The sequence below is a fragment of the Macrobrachium nipponense genome, chromosome 41 (assembly GCF_015104395.2).
Source record: "Macrobrachium nipponense isolate FS-2020 chromosome 41, ASM1510439v2, whole genome shotgun sequence".
Classification (NCBI taxonomy): domain Eukaryota; kingdom Metazoa; phylum Arthropoda; class Malacostraca; order Decapoda; family Palaemonidae; genus Macrobrachium; species Macrobrachium nipponense.
This window is the reverse complement of record NC_061102.1, coordinates 42,922,398-42,937,559: the sequence shown is the minus strand read 5'-3', so window position 1 is coordinate 42,937,559 and position 15,162 is coordinate 42,922,398. Positions and strand designations below refer to the sequence as shown.

General features: G+C 35.8%; 1 protein-coding gene across 7 annotated transcripts in view; it reads left to right on the top strand.

Moving 5' to 3' along the window:
- The window catches only part of LOC135212733 (tyrosine-protein kinase TXK-like), a 479,073-nt gene that overhangs the window by 221,376 nt on the left and 242,535 nt on the right, over positions 1-15,162 (top strand). The window lies entirely within an intron of this gene.

The window sequence follows — 15,162 nt, the reverse complement described above, 5'->3', positions numbered from 1 at the left end:
AAATGGAAAATAAAGAAAAAAAAGAGAGCTGATTTTTTAAGAGAAAAATGTTAACCTAGATGGAGCAAGAATTGGCCTGATTGTTATATTGGTTCTGTAAATTCATAAAAAGAGAAAGAAAAAACGTATGATCCTTTGGTTAAATTAAACTTAGGAACGTTTACTTCACATATTTCTCTTCGAGAAATCGGCTTAATTTCCATGTTAAATACACTGCACTTAATTTGTATGCAAACCCTCTTGGAAGGTAGCGAGCGCTTCATGTCCTGTGGTAAACAGTAATAATCCACATCTCTCAAATTTCACTTCATTTCATTTCACTTTTAATTGGATTGCGCTTCATTTGACCGCCGTGTTCATTGCGATGTTCTATATTTATATGCTTTGAGCTGTCAGATGTTAAAGAATGAAAGAGACTTACGGTACCTGCTTGGTGACGGGTTTTTGTCTAGCCGGAGGGGAATTGACTTGTAATCACGGAAAATAATCATATCCAAGAAACAATAAGCAGCATGAGGTTGGGGTTTTCACTTCTCTCTCTCTCTCTCTCTCTCTCTCTCTCTCTCTCTCTCGTGTGTGCGCGCATGTGTGAAACTGTGTATTCAGACCATTTTCATTTACTAAATATAGTTCTCTCAGTCAGTCAAACTCGATTAGTTTGCGTGTCAAGGTAAGACCTAACATTACACGTAATGGTATACCTCCTATTACGGCGATGTTACATTCATTACAAGGTGAAACGGAATGCATCTGTAATAGTACCTGTACATCTCTTAATATGGAGGTGTAATGGTGCGTTGAAAGTATTGATGTGATGATGGTATTAAAACCTTGGTTGAAAATCAGTTATCAGTTCAACACAGAATTGATCACATTTAGCGAAATAGTTTAATGGACTTACAGTTGTTTGTGGTGTAATCTGCAGGATGATGCAGTTCAAAAATTATTACCAGGGTGGGTTACCTGATTTCGTTATAGCTGCATGAGTTTGTGATTCTCTCTCTCTCTCTCTCTCTCTCTCTGTGTTTAAGAATAAGCTCGACAAATATCTAAACTGCATCCCAGACCATCCAAGATTGGAAGATGCAAAATATACCGGAAGATGTACTAGCAATCTCTGGTAGACATTAGAGGTGCCTCACACTGAGGGACCTGGGGCAACCCGAACAAGATGTAAGGTCTGTAAGGTAAGGTAAGGTCTCAGGTAAAGTAGAATATTACAGAATGTTAAGTGGAGATTGATACCTATACTGTGCAAAATGTTTCATCTAAGTGTAAACGGAATATTTGAATCGCAGTGATTGGACAAACGATTTGGAAACCGTTCTGTGACGTGTAATTTCTCGACCTTAAGCTCTTTTCCTTACGGGTGGCCCCAGAGGCAGGGAAGCACTGTGTTTAGATGTCAAGTGCAGAATCATGCAATAAAACTGCCGCTGAATGTTTGGTGAACACTCAGTACAGTAAACCTTCCACAACAGTACACTCTCTCTGCTACCACAACGAAGGATCATCAGCAGCGCATTGCACCCCCTAGAGTACTGCGCCATTCATCCCTGTCTTGCACGCTCGCTATCATTCCTGAATATTATATCATCTTTCTAAAATGCATGAGTTATAAACTTTTTCCAAACATCTATCATCGAACGAACTCAAAATACTTTGATCTGTCCTTTCATGTATGAAAATTTCTGAGTACACCCACACACCCACATTAAGGCACAAACATCGTTTGCTATCTAGTTCATTATACTTTGGGAATAACTTACACCCAAAGGGAATTATATTTGGCAATTGTTTCGTTCCCGGCAGGATTCGAACCGTTCCCTTCTTGATATTTGTGAATATATGCAGATACACAACACACACACACACACACACACACACACATATATATAGATATAGATATATATAGATCATACTTATTTTTCACCATCGTTTCACTGTAGTTGTCAAGAGTATTTACACAAAAGCGCCAAATCCTTCTAACTTACTTCTTCGACATTACATCCCGTCAGTTCATAATCCTCTTTTCACTGTATGTCCACTAATTTTCGTATACTTCGCTCACTCATGTCAGCACGTCCCCACTTAGAGTGTTATGAACCCTTTGTCTTAGTGGAAAAAAGCAGAAGAATTTAACACACACACACATGAATATTTATTTATATGTTTGTGTGTGTGTGTTCGTACGAGCTCGTTCGTGTTTGTGCCACCGTGCTGTTCATTTAACTTTTGAGAGGGTTGATGCAACTTGTCTGCCGAATTGCTTACGTGAGATACCAGCCATGCTCTAATTAATTGGACCTTAAAGGAATTACAATTTCACGTAAATGCCAAATAGGCAAGGCTATTCTCGAGCTTAAGGTGGCATTGAAAGGGGAAAAAAGATTAAGATTGCTGCAAGGGAGAAGAAAGATTGATAGATAGATGTACTCTGATGATTAAATATTTTTATCAGCTCAACTTAAGAAAGTCCCCCAAAAATATTGAGCTGTGTCATAATAATTATCCTGTTACCACCAAAAATATGTAGCTGTGTCATAATAATTATTCTGTTACCAATGTTATTGTTGATGTTGTATTCAATATGTGCAGCTTATAGATAATAATATTTTATTTCACCAACATAAGCAATGTCATTTTCAGCTGTTGTTTTCATTTTCTCTAAGGCTAAGATCACACCGATCAAGTCGTTCGCTTCACCAGAAGTGTAGAAGGTCGGAAGTTCAATTTCCGTGAACATGTCGTCATCTTAGACTTCCGACCGTGATCATCAAGCTGCATTTTGCATAGTTTCTCTTCTCTCTCTCTCTCTCTCTCTCTCTCTCTCTCTCTCTCTCTCTCTCTCTCTCTGTAAATATATATATATCGATATATCGTACCCTTTCATTTGATCTAAGCTTCAGGACAATAAGTAAATTTTTTTTTTTTTTTTTGCGGGGGGGTTGCGTTTTTGCTGGGGCGGGGTTGGGTTGGGGGGAGGGAGGGTGAGATGTAGTTTAATCTTGTAAGTTGATTAATGACTGTGACCTACACTACTGTAACTGGTGAGTGCCTCTGCTTCCTTCGTTATAGCGTCGGTTTTTGTATTTATTTCCATAAGGTTTTGGCAAGACAACGACCGCATACCCTCGCTGTCAGCCTCCGCATACAAGAATGGATATAGTTGTGGTTTTGACTTGATTACACCAATATTTTATTAACTTCGTTTTAGGAAATCCCAGTTCTCTGTATCCATTGCGATCAATTCTTGCACTCGACTTCTTCAGTGTTGACAAATTTGCCTGATAAAATGAAGACGGGATGGTAGGGCTGAAGACAGGAAATTTCGTAACTTGGGAGGAGAGGCCGAATGGGCTTTACAAGGAAGCTCCCACTTCTGCGCAGTGGCCGAGCAAGTGTACACACGCAGGGTGTTGAAACTGTACACCCGAAACTGCATGAAAAGGAGAGGGAATTATTTTAAAAGGCTTCACTTTGGAAAGAAATTTTCCTACTTAAACTGGAGATTTCCGTATTGTAACGGGTTCAGAACCTGTTAGTTGTAAATGTTACTCTCATGTAGTTGTAAAACATTGTACTTCTTTTTCAAAAAAGAAATTGTGCCTGTTATTAATGTGCCCCTTGTTAAGTAAATGAATAAAAAGAATATTTGCTCTCTCTCTCTCTCTCTCTCTCTCTCTCTCTCTCTCTCTCTCTCTCTCTCTCTCCTCAAGGGAAATAATAATGGCCTGGCGGAAATACCTTCATCTGCCTGCGTTCTTGGGTATTGTCTTACGAGACCAAATTTGTATGGTTAAACTGAGTGAGGTGTTTTATATATATGTATATATATATCGGCTATATATAATAAGTATATTATGTATAGTGTGTATATTATGTAATATAATATATATGTATATCACTGTTCTAGATTTGCTTTTTTTCTTCTTTGTCATGGAATTTTATGGCGATCATAAAACTGTTGACCTTTTATAGATTTGTTAGAATATACATTTGTTATGTAGTTCCTATGGACGAAATCCTACGAGGGCATGATAACGACATCAGCAGTTTCTCTAATTACACTGCTTCTCTTTGTTGAGTATTTTACTTTTTTGCATTAATTAATAGCCTTTAGATAATTTGAGAAATTTGCCTCCTTTTGGAGGCAAATTTCACATTTTTTTGGTGTAGAGGTACTATTTTGAGCTTCTCATCTGGAAATGAAACATGTCTTCAAGAAAGTTGTTATTATTATTATTATTATTATTATTATTATTATTATTATTATTATTATTATTATTATTATTATTATTATGTTACGGAATAATACCAGCACTGACGACGACTCCTGCTTGACCTGGACCTGATATCCTGTTCTAATAAAAGATTCCTTCAGCATTTACAATTTTTTGAAAATTCCCAATATGAATATGGCCAGTTTACTCAGAAACATCGGGGCTGAGCCTGAGAAGCGAATTGTAAGAAAAATAGAAAAAAACAATATAATAAATCAACTCGCTTAATTCTGCCATCCTTTTTAACAGTATTATTATTATTATTATTATTGATTATTATTATTATTATTATTATTATTATTATTATTATTATTATTATTATTATTGTTTTTATTTATTTATTTATTTATTATTTATTTATTTATGTATTAATAGTTTTTTTGCTGTTGCGGTGTAGTTAAGGAGTTTGGAGCTGTAAAATAGTTACCATTTCGTGGCATTTATGAGGAACTTTTTGGGATTTTATGTGCGTTCAAGTGCCAAGGTTTAGTTTGTGGCTTCTAATTGGGGGTGGGAAGTGTTGGGGGAGGGGGAATATGAAGGAAGGGGAAGGGCCAGTGAGTGATTGCCACGAACCGCATGATTTCATCAGTTCGTGATTGTGACTTTGCCTTGAGGGTTGAACACACACACACAGAAAGAGAGAGAGAGAGAGAGAGAGAGAGAGAGAGAGAGAGAGAGAGAGAGAGTCTTCAAAAATGGAAAGTGTTGGTATGGTCTCTGTTATTCAGTTTATTGCTGATGCTGTACGAACATCATTAAGAAATGGCGATCAAAGCCTTCTCCCTGTCCTTACTATAGTATAAACAGTTTATTATTGAGTGAAATTGTTATTTGAAAATACATGCGGTTACACAATATGTAAATATACGTCATATATGCACTTGTTTAACGGAGATATTTAAGCAATTTATGAATATGGTATGATGTATATATAAGTACATATATATCACACACGCACACACACACACACACACACACACACACACACACATATATATATATATATATATATATATATATATATATATATATATATATATATATATATATATATATATATATATATATATATATATTATATATATATATGTGTGTGTGTGTGTGTGTGTTAAAAGAAGGAAGTGGACATAGTTTAGGAGATACGATGCAATCTTATTTGGATGATTACAGTGTTTATAAAATGTAGAACATTTAATCATTTGGGATGACATTGATGGGGTAAAGAAAAGTAAACTCTTCAGCATTGAATTAAGATATTTTCATTTGACCTGGAATAATGATTGAAGGCCGTAATACTTACCTATATGTTTATAATGTTAATGCTATTGTACCTAACTGCGCTGTGAACGCTATATTCAGTCGTTTTCGTCACTCATCCTTTTCACTATTTACCTGAGTAATCCTTGAACCTTACTTCCCCGTAGGGTGATATTGCCGTCAGTACGCCTCACGTGGTGCTCTGTAGGCATTACTAAAAAAGGGTCGTTGCAGCGTCCGTGCGGCCCCTGGCGGTAACCCCTTTCATTCCTTATAGAGTAGATTTGTTCATATTCTTTATACATCTGACTTTCCACCCTCCCTAACAATTGCTTCGTAGTGCAGTTGCGAGATTTTCTGCCAGTTTTAGTAGCTATAAATCAATCAGTCAATCCTGTTTCACCTTTAAAGTCTTCTTACTGTTCATTTCACTTTCAGCGCTGAATGATCTCATAGGCACCAGTCTTGGACTTGGCCTAAATCCTGTATTCTATTTTGTTGAACCTTACTCATGTTTAAGAAGTGAACCTGTTATGCAGTTCTGTTAGTTGCATTTATCGGTAAAGGAGTGGGTACCATTTAATCTGACTCTGTAAGTTCCTGAAGGAAGGAACTACTGTTTGAAATTTAGATGCTTTAGCCACATCCTAAGGATGGTCGGGGAAGTTGTGTGTGGAATGCTTTGTGCAGTCGATTTACCAGTGTGACCCTACGAAGGCCTCCCCACGGTGAAGCGAACCTGTGCGAGTTTGGAAAGTAAAAGTTACTCTTGGTGCCTTGAATGAAATAAGATACATTTAAATCTGTTTAAAACCCTGGGCCATGTCTTCCGATGGAAGATATTTAGTGGTAAGGTAAATTCCTTGTCTCTTAGTTTAATGGGAGGTTTTGGCATTTTTATATTATATTGTATAATGAACATCATCGCCTCTAATGGGGTTATATTCAAGCATAGTACATACGCACTAGAGTATCAATGAATGGGAGGGGCTTTAGTAATGGCGTTTTGCTATATATTTATTTATATATATATTTATATATATATATATATATATATATATATATATATATAATATATAGTATATAATATATATATATATCGAGCTACAATGTCCTTTAATATCTAATTCGCTCTACCTCGGAATTAATATATTTTCATATATGCTTAACCGAAAGGGAATTTTTTTTTTTTTCTCGATAATAGACTTGCCTGGACCGGGGCGCGAACCCACGGAGCCTTTCAAATCCAGTAACGTCAGTGAAGCTTTTACTACTACACCACCGCAAGGTAAAAGCTTCACTGACGTTCCTGGATTTGAAAGGCTCCTTGGGTTCGCGCCCCGGTCCAGGCAAGTCTATTATCGAGAAAAAAAATTCCCTTCGGTTAAGCATATATGAAAATATATTAATTCCGAGGTAGAGCGAATTAGATATTAAAGGACATTGTACCTCGATATATGTATATGACTCACGGAAATGTGATATGACTTATATATTTATATATATATATATATATATATATATATATATATATATATATATATATATATATATATATATATATATTATATATCTATATATATATATATATATATATATATGCCTAAATACATTCATCCGACTTGTTGTTCCAGCTTCGTTAACTCTTACTTCAAAAAATAACACTTCGTGAAGCATATTAATTCCTGTACTATTTGAGTATTTCAGAGTGATTTCTTTTTCATTGACTTCATGTAGGTAGATGAACGTGTATACCTTGACCCTCATCCAACTAAAACAAATTTGTATGTAAGGTTACGTTCGCCACGTTTTATTACGATTTCGTGGCCGAGATGAGTTGATCGCAGTATCTTAAAACGTGGCACGTAATTCCTGGTGCAAGTGCTTGAAGAATCTAAAGCGTCATTTTTTTTCTTTTAGCGTTTGCTACATTGACAGACTACTGACAGCTTCAAGATTAGGATTTGATTCATTTGAATCCATAGTCAGGGCACGTAATTCATTCAAGACTCTCTCTCTCTCTCTCTCTCTCTCTCTCTCTCTCTCTCTCTCTCTCTCTCTCTCTCTCTCTCTCTCTCGGAAAGCTCGTTTGCATAACCAGGATTGAGCATATGACAACCTATTAGATCAAGATACAGGTGAGGAAAAATATGAATACCTTGTTATAATAAATTCCCCCAAGGTTTTTAAGAGCGGTTTTAAGATGGGGTTGTCCGCCTTCCGTTAGAGGTTTACCAAAGTATTGAGTTAGATACCGTGTATTAGTCACCTGTCTTGTTTCGCCACTGGGGGATTCAGAGAGAGAGAGAGAGAGAGAGAGAGAGAGAGAGAGAGAGAGAGTGTCTCTGTCTCTGTGAAACAATATAAGCATTCCATACGATCCTGCTAGATTTCAGCTAAGTTTTTTTAAGTTTATTTGATTTACTTTGACAAGTGCCTTACTTATCAACATTAGACATCACTGCACATTTTTGCCAATTAGGCTGTGGCCTCAAATAGCTCTTTCCAAAATACGATCCTCATTCGATGCTTTGGTAAAATTTTATCGAAAAAAATCAATGACACAGACCAGAAATGCACAGTAACGGCATCTTCAAAACCTAATCTTAATTCTTGAGTATCTCTCTTTCTTGTATCCCCTACACGCCACTTTTTTTTTTCTAGATGACCAACATACTTCCAATACGTAATTCAGGTCTGAAAGAAAGAGGAATTGAAGTAGTAAGGAAATATACGGGAACTAAACCCAAAGGAAGCGATTAACCCACCTACTGAAGTAACGAAAATGATATAGGAAGCGGCAGAAGATTTCTGTTTCGAAGGCTAATTTTCGTTGCCTCCTCTCCTTCCTGCATCCGTTTGCTTTTCTCCAGTTTTTGGTAATTCCGTCTACACACACAAATACACACACACACATATATAGTATATGTGTGTGTGCGTGCGTGCGCGCGCGCGTGTGCGTGCGTACATGTATGTATGTATGTATGTATGTATGTATGTATGTATGTATGTTAATATATGATCCGTAATTCTTTGACTGCTCATATAGTAAAATTATTTGAAAACTTCGCTGTGAAATTTTTTTCATACTGGTTAGATTCCTTAAGGTTCCCAATTCCTATGGAATTTTAAGTGTTTTAATTAATTGAGTTTCGCTCTCTTTCATTTATATTTATTAATTCTCTTAATCTTACCGCGTCTTTTTATTATAGTAACGCCCTTTTATCATTTTGAAATTACTTAGTTTTGCTTCTATAGATTTTATGATATCAGCTTCCACCTTTGCTCTAGCGTCATTTTCAACTCAGATTGAAAATTACACATCGTTCTGTGCACACTTTGACAAATATCTTTATATAATGGAGACTGTGAATTTTCAGTACTTCATAGGTACGAAACACTAAACTCTTAGGGCGCTTGGTACCTTTAGCCTTTTTGATCCAAGTGCATTGGGGCTGTTTCTTTGGAAGTTGTAAGGTAGAAGCAGTCTTCATTTTATTACTTCGTTTCTTAAGACGGTTAGGACACCCTGCTACGTTAGGGCTTTTGATGCGTCCCATCTTTTAGCATTAAACTTTTGTAAGTGTCAAACGACAAGGATGCTTTATGTCTCAGAGAAAACATCCTACGAAAGACTGGCTCCGGCGATTTTCGTGTTTATTGAAGGAACGCCCTTTTTTGTAGGTGCGTAAGGACTTCATTTGTTAGCCATGTTGGGAATTTGGTTACAGTTTATTTTTGTACTCGATACTTCGGAGAACTGTTGTTGTGGTTTCCCATTGAGACGGTTGTAGTTTTTCGTTGGATGCCTTATTCAGATCGTTGTCAGCTGTTTGTTAACTTGCGTCGTCTTTGTCATGGTCTTGTTTTTATCCTGGATCGGTAGTAAGTGACCTTGAGCTAAACATGTTTTTTCTCCGCCCTTGCCATATAAAATCTCTCTCTCTCTCTCTCTCTCTCTCTCTCTCTCTCTCTCTCCTCTCTCTCTCTCTCTCTCTCTCTTGTGTGTGTGTGTGCGGGTTTGTGTGAGATTGTGCGAATTTTGCCTGTGATTTCTAGAAAAAGAACTATTTGACACGGTCCTCACAATTGATATAAAGCTCACGTGTGTGTGTGTGTATATATATGTATGTATATATATATATATATATTATATATATATATATATGTATGTATATATATATATATATATATATATAGATATATATATATATATGATGTATATAATATATATATAATATATATATATATATACATACATATATATATATATATATATATATATATATATATATATATATATATACGCATGAAGCTACAAATGTCCTTTAATATCTAATTCACTCTACCTTGAAATTAATATATTTTCATATATGTAAACCGAAATGTTCCTAGTAACTTTAAGTTTCATGCAACAAAATGGTTTAATTTTTCGTGACTTATTTTGCACGCTATCAGCTATGACGACTGCACCACGAGCAGCTGCAACAAGGATTTTAACAAGACCAATTACTGAAAACAACAACAACAGCCAAGTAAATGAAGAAAACAGCGACAGAAACAATATTGACATGAAAACGAATTGAATCTGGAAATGATCTAAGGCGACTCAAACAAGAACAAGGGCGCGGTGCTGGCGAAGAAAAACTTATTTTCAGAAATATTTGAGCGCGTCAAATTGACCTTTTGACTTTGTCGAAGTAACCGCCAGACCATTGCCGGACCATTTAAAGGGTCCAAGAATTCAAAAGCTTCCTGTTGTTGGGAAGAGCAGTAACGTCTTCAAGTATTATTAGAGTTCTGAAGTGTCTTCTAGTCTTTTGATTTTTTTTTTCAAGGTAAGGAAGTCGGGGGAAGGGGTTTCTTGAAGCATTCTAGGGTCGCTAGTGTCTTCTAATCTTCTTTTTCCCATGGCGGGGAGGGGGGCGGTGTAGTTCCGTCATTGCAACGCACTTTAGGTATTACTCAAGGGTCTTTGCAGCGTCACATCGGTCCATAGTTGCAACGGCTTTCATTCCTTTTACTGTATCTCCGTTCATATTCTCTTTCTCCAAACTTAATTTCCACCCTCTCTGACAATTGTTTCATAGTGCATCTGCGAGGTTTTCCTCATGTCACTCTCTTCAAACCTTCTTACTGTCAATTTCCCAATCAGCGCTGAATGACCTCATAGGTCCCAGTGCTTGGCCATTGGCTTGAGCTCTAGATTCCATTCAAATCTTTCTCTGTTCTGTTGTTAGAACTCGGATTTCATCAAGCTTGCTCGAACTCTGAAAGACTTCTAAGGTGTCGTACCCGTGAACTAAGGTGTCGTACCCGTGAACTAAGGTGTCGTACCCGTGAAGTATTTATTCCCCTGCAATAGAGCACAGTACTGGACCACTTAAAAATCCTCCGGTGCAATTAAAATGTCATCACTATCGCAATATTTTTTACACTAAACTGCACTTAGATGACGGACGTGTCACTAGATATATAGGTTTGCTGTTCCAGGAATTATATAAATTAATAAGATATTAAAAGATTATAATAAAATGACGGTGTACTTTTCAAGACATTTTCGTCGAAATAAAAAATGATGAATTTTGGAATGTAGTACAATGAGCGGCAATGGAAGTAGGCTTTCTGTATGTTCAAGTTGAGCCGAATCTTTACCGGAAGGAAATGATGGGAGGTCGAGAAAGCACGAGTTGGTGGTAGCAACACTTAATGATAAAACAGACAAGGAATGCAGCTGTGTCAGGTGTAATAATAGTAAACTGGACATAATCTTTTTGTCGGTGTGTTCTTTGCAACATAATACGTGTTTAATGAGAGTTTGGGTTTTTCTTCAGTATATGTTAACACCCTAAACAAAAGTATAGTTCCTCAATTTCTTAAATTGATTGCGTAAATTTTGTATATTTGTTTATTAACCTGTTGAACAAATAGGATTATATGCATATATATCTTAGATATTGTTTATGAAATTCCTTTTAAACATATTTATTTGTTTCTAGTTTTCTATTTAAATTTTTTAAATAGATGTTGTGACGTCAGGTTTGCTATACATAATCAATCAATCAGTCAAACTTGTATATTTATTTTTGATGTAGAGCCGACTGTTACTTTGAAATGTTTTATAAAAGTTCCAATGACGTTTAACAGGAATGCTTTCTGAACTACTTCAATGCTTTGATGATTTTAATTATGCGGAAAATTATACTATTATCATCGATGTTATTATCATGTGATTAGTATGGTTATAATCCACGGACACGACGTTTCGCCCTTTATGTTTCTTTTTATTATCTTATATTTCCTTTTGTGTAATTTTCCCCCTTTTTATATCATAGACTAGTAGCGCGGACAGCTTCATCCCCGTGTGTTGCCCAGACCAGGAGAATATAAGAACAAAAGAAAAGAAAAGATCAGGTGGATTGGACTTGACCTCGAGGGAAGTAATAGTTGTTGCTCTTAGTATATCGCAGTTTGGAAGATTAAGGGGTTAATTATTATTTTTGTTGCTAATGATTATTTAATCATCTTGGAGGTGGCTGCGGTTGAAGCTCGCTCCGCTAAGCAACAAACGGAGCAGAATTCTGTGGGGGGGGGGGGGGGGGGGGGTGGGGGGGGGGGGGGGGGGGGGGGGGGGGGGGGGGGGGGGGGGGGGGGGGGGGGGGGGTGGGGGGGGGGGGGGGGGGGGGGGGGGGGGGGGGGGGGTTGTGCTTAATGCGATTCGGGTTATCGGAGGCGGTGTGTTTTTAATGGGCCGTGAAGCGTTATTTGTCCCTTCGGTGTTGCGGTTCACTGGATTCATGAGATGACGAGGCTAAAAGGCACTCAAAGCGGTTGATTTATAAGGGACACGATTTTAGGGCATGATAATGGACCCAGACCATTATTTCATAAAGCAGTGTGGGAATTGTATTAGCTTTTGTTTTATATAGATTTAATTTCAGTGTTAACGAATACCTTACGTTCATTTATCCAGTAAAATGAACATGTCATAAGTTAATTTTGACTTTAAGGCTTGATATTTATTTTGACATTTTTTAATTTTTGACAGCGCGTGTCTGTTTGACGTCATGAAGTTTATTTTGGCATTTTTTGCTGTTATGGTCATGCTCTAAGTCTTGAGGTTTAGTTCGACATTTTTGAATGTTGTTTTGTCACATTAATTAAGTCCTAAAGTTTATTGAACTTTTTTTTTTTATCTCACTCTCCTCTCTCTGGTGTACTTTCTCAAGTTAGTGTCCCATGTGACAACTTTTACCGCTAGCTGTAAATGTCTGCAATTTTTCTGACCTCAACAATAAACTCTTTCTCTTTTGTAACAAAGCCATTAGTTTTGATTGCACATACCAAGAACATAAAATGAAAAAAAAACTGGATTGCACTTGGCAGTATATTTTATTGTCCAACCTTTATTACACTTGGTAGCTTATTGTACAATCTGTGACATTATGGTCAACTCTTATGTACAGTACATTGATCAAGTCAGTTGTGGTGTTGTATTGCAGAGAAAGGTGGTTTCATACCAGTTAACAAGTTTAATGTAGAATTTCTTTCCCGAGTAATGTTGGCTCAAAGCATTAAGATAAAAAATTGTTGCCGTCAATTTTTTTTATGATTGATAGTGATTTCTGTAATTATCAGTTCTCCAATAGGCATAGTTATATATATATATATATATATATATATATATATATATATATATATATATATATATATATATATATATATATATATATATATATGTGTGTTGTGTGTGTGTGTGTGTATGTATGTATGTATGTATGTATGTGTGTGTAAGGAAGTTAGATGTGAATTCCTTACGTACAAAGATAATGAACGGTGTCACAGATGTAAATTGCCTCATGAGGTAATGGTGGGGGTGAAGACATTGATACCTGGAAATAATAATGAAAAAATAAAAAATGTCACTTTTCGCTGAGGGAGTTTAAAGTGAACTAAAATGATCTGGTATTGAAATGTGACTTTTGTTGATCTAGTAGTAGTGAGTGTCTTTTGTAAGTGAATTGAAGCCTCCGCACACTCTCCCTTTCTCGGTTCTTACTTTTACCAGGGCTAAAACTTTTTATTGCACTTCGAATTGTATTATTATCCAGCAATAAATAACGCGTGCGTATATATAGATATATATGTATATATATAGTATATATATATATATATATATATATATATATATATATATATATCTCTCTCTCTCGGATTAACCAAAGTCGGAAATTATATATTATTTTTTTATAGGGGATAGTTTTTTAACCGGGTGCTGTTTTGAGCCCGGATATCCGGCCTTGCCACCTTTTTTTAAATTATTATTCCCAAAGAAAAAAAGAAACCATTATGGTGATAGGACATTCACGAGGATTCCAAATACGCTCTTACTTTTCTTCTACGATGAAAATATTGATAAAATTACGGTTCAAACAGTACCGGCCTACGGTTGCCTGCCGCCAGGTCCAGCAGGCAATATTTATATATATATATATATATATATATATATATATATATATATATATATCTATATATATATATTATTATATATATATATATAATAATTATATATAATATATATATATAAAAATTATATATAACTATGACTATTAGAAAAGTGATAATTGCAGAAATCACTCTCAATCATAAAAAAATTTGACGGCAACAATTTTTTTATCTTTGTGTGTGTTGTTAATTACCTTACGCTTTGAAAATACTAACTTCATGGTTCTCAGCTATTATTATTTGAGCGACGTAGGATGAAGTTGCAGGTCTTAAGCCCTTCCATACCTTGGCTCTGACCCGTGGGATGGAAAAAGGATGTGTGAAAAAGGGTCCGATCCGATTGAGTTGAAAGAGGTTTGAATAATAATCATATGGTAATTGAAACAGAGGAACGTGTTATTTCGATTCTTGTACCTCTGTTGATAACCCTCTTTTCTTTATTTGTAAAAACTTGAAATGATTTCTTTTGGCAAGGGCTCAGTACATTGAACATAATTCTGTATATCTCTTGTGTTAATTATAAGTTAGTATTCAAGATGCCTTTTTCTCATAATCTGTTATGTTTTATTAATTTAGCCGGTGCTTAACACTCATTGTAATCAGTATTATTATTGTAGTTTTTTTCTACTTCTTGACTTATATAACTGTAGATAGTCATAACGTATTTTAATATTTTGCTCCCAAAACACTTGCAGTTGCTTTCCTTGGGTTTCTAAAGACAAGGAGCTAATATGGGTTGGTGCTGAAATCGTGCTCAGTCATCACTCTTCTGGCATGACTATTGTCGGTTCATGATTCAAGATTCATGATTATCAACAAACCAGCAACAGATACACACGATCATTACCGACAGAGATCCTAGGGTGCTTTTATGTCTGTCACACTGACCTTCGTTGAAGATTTTATTTTCTCCTTAGATTTTGATTTCTCGGTTTCGTCATGTCACACATTCTTTTTCTTTGCATTGACGTTATTAATATTGTTATACAGTCTTATTTCCATGCTGCTATCATCATTTTTGTAGTCATTTTTTTATATAAAAAAATATTACTATTAGTTTCAGCAGCAGTGTTTACATAGAAAATCTCTTAGAACTGAAGCACATTGTAACACA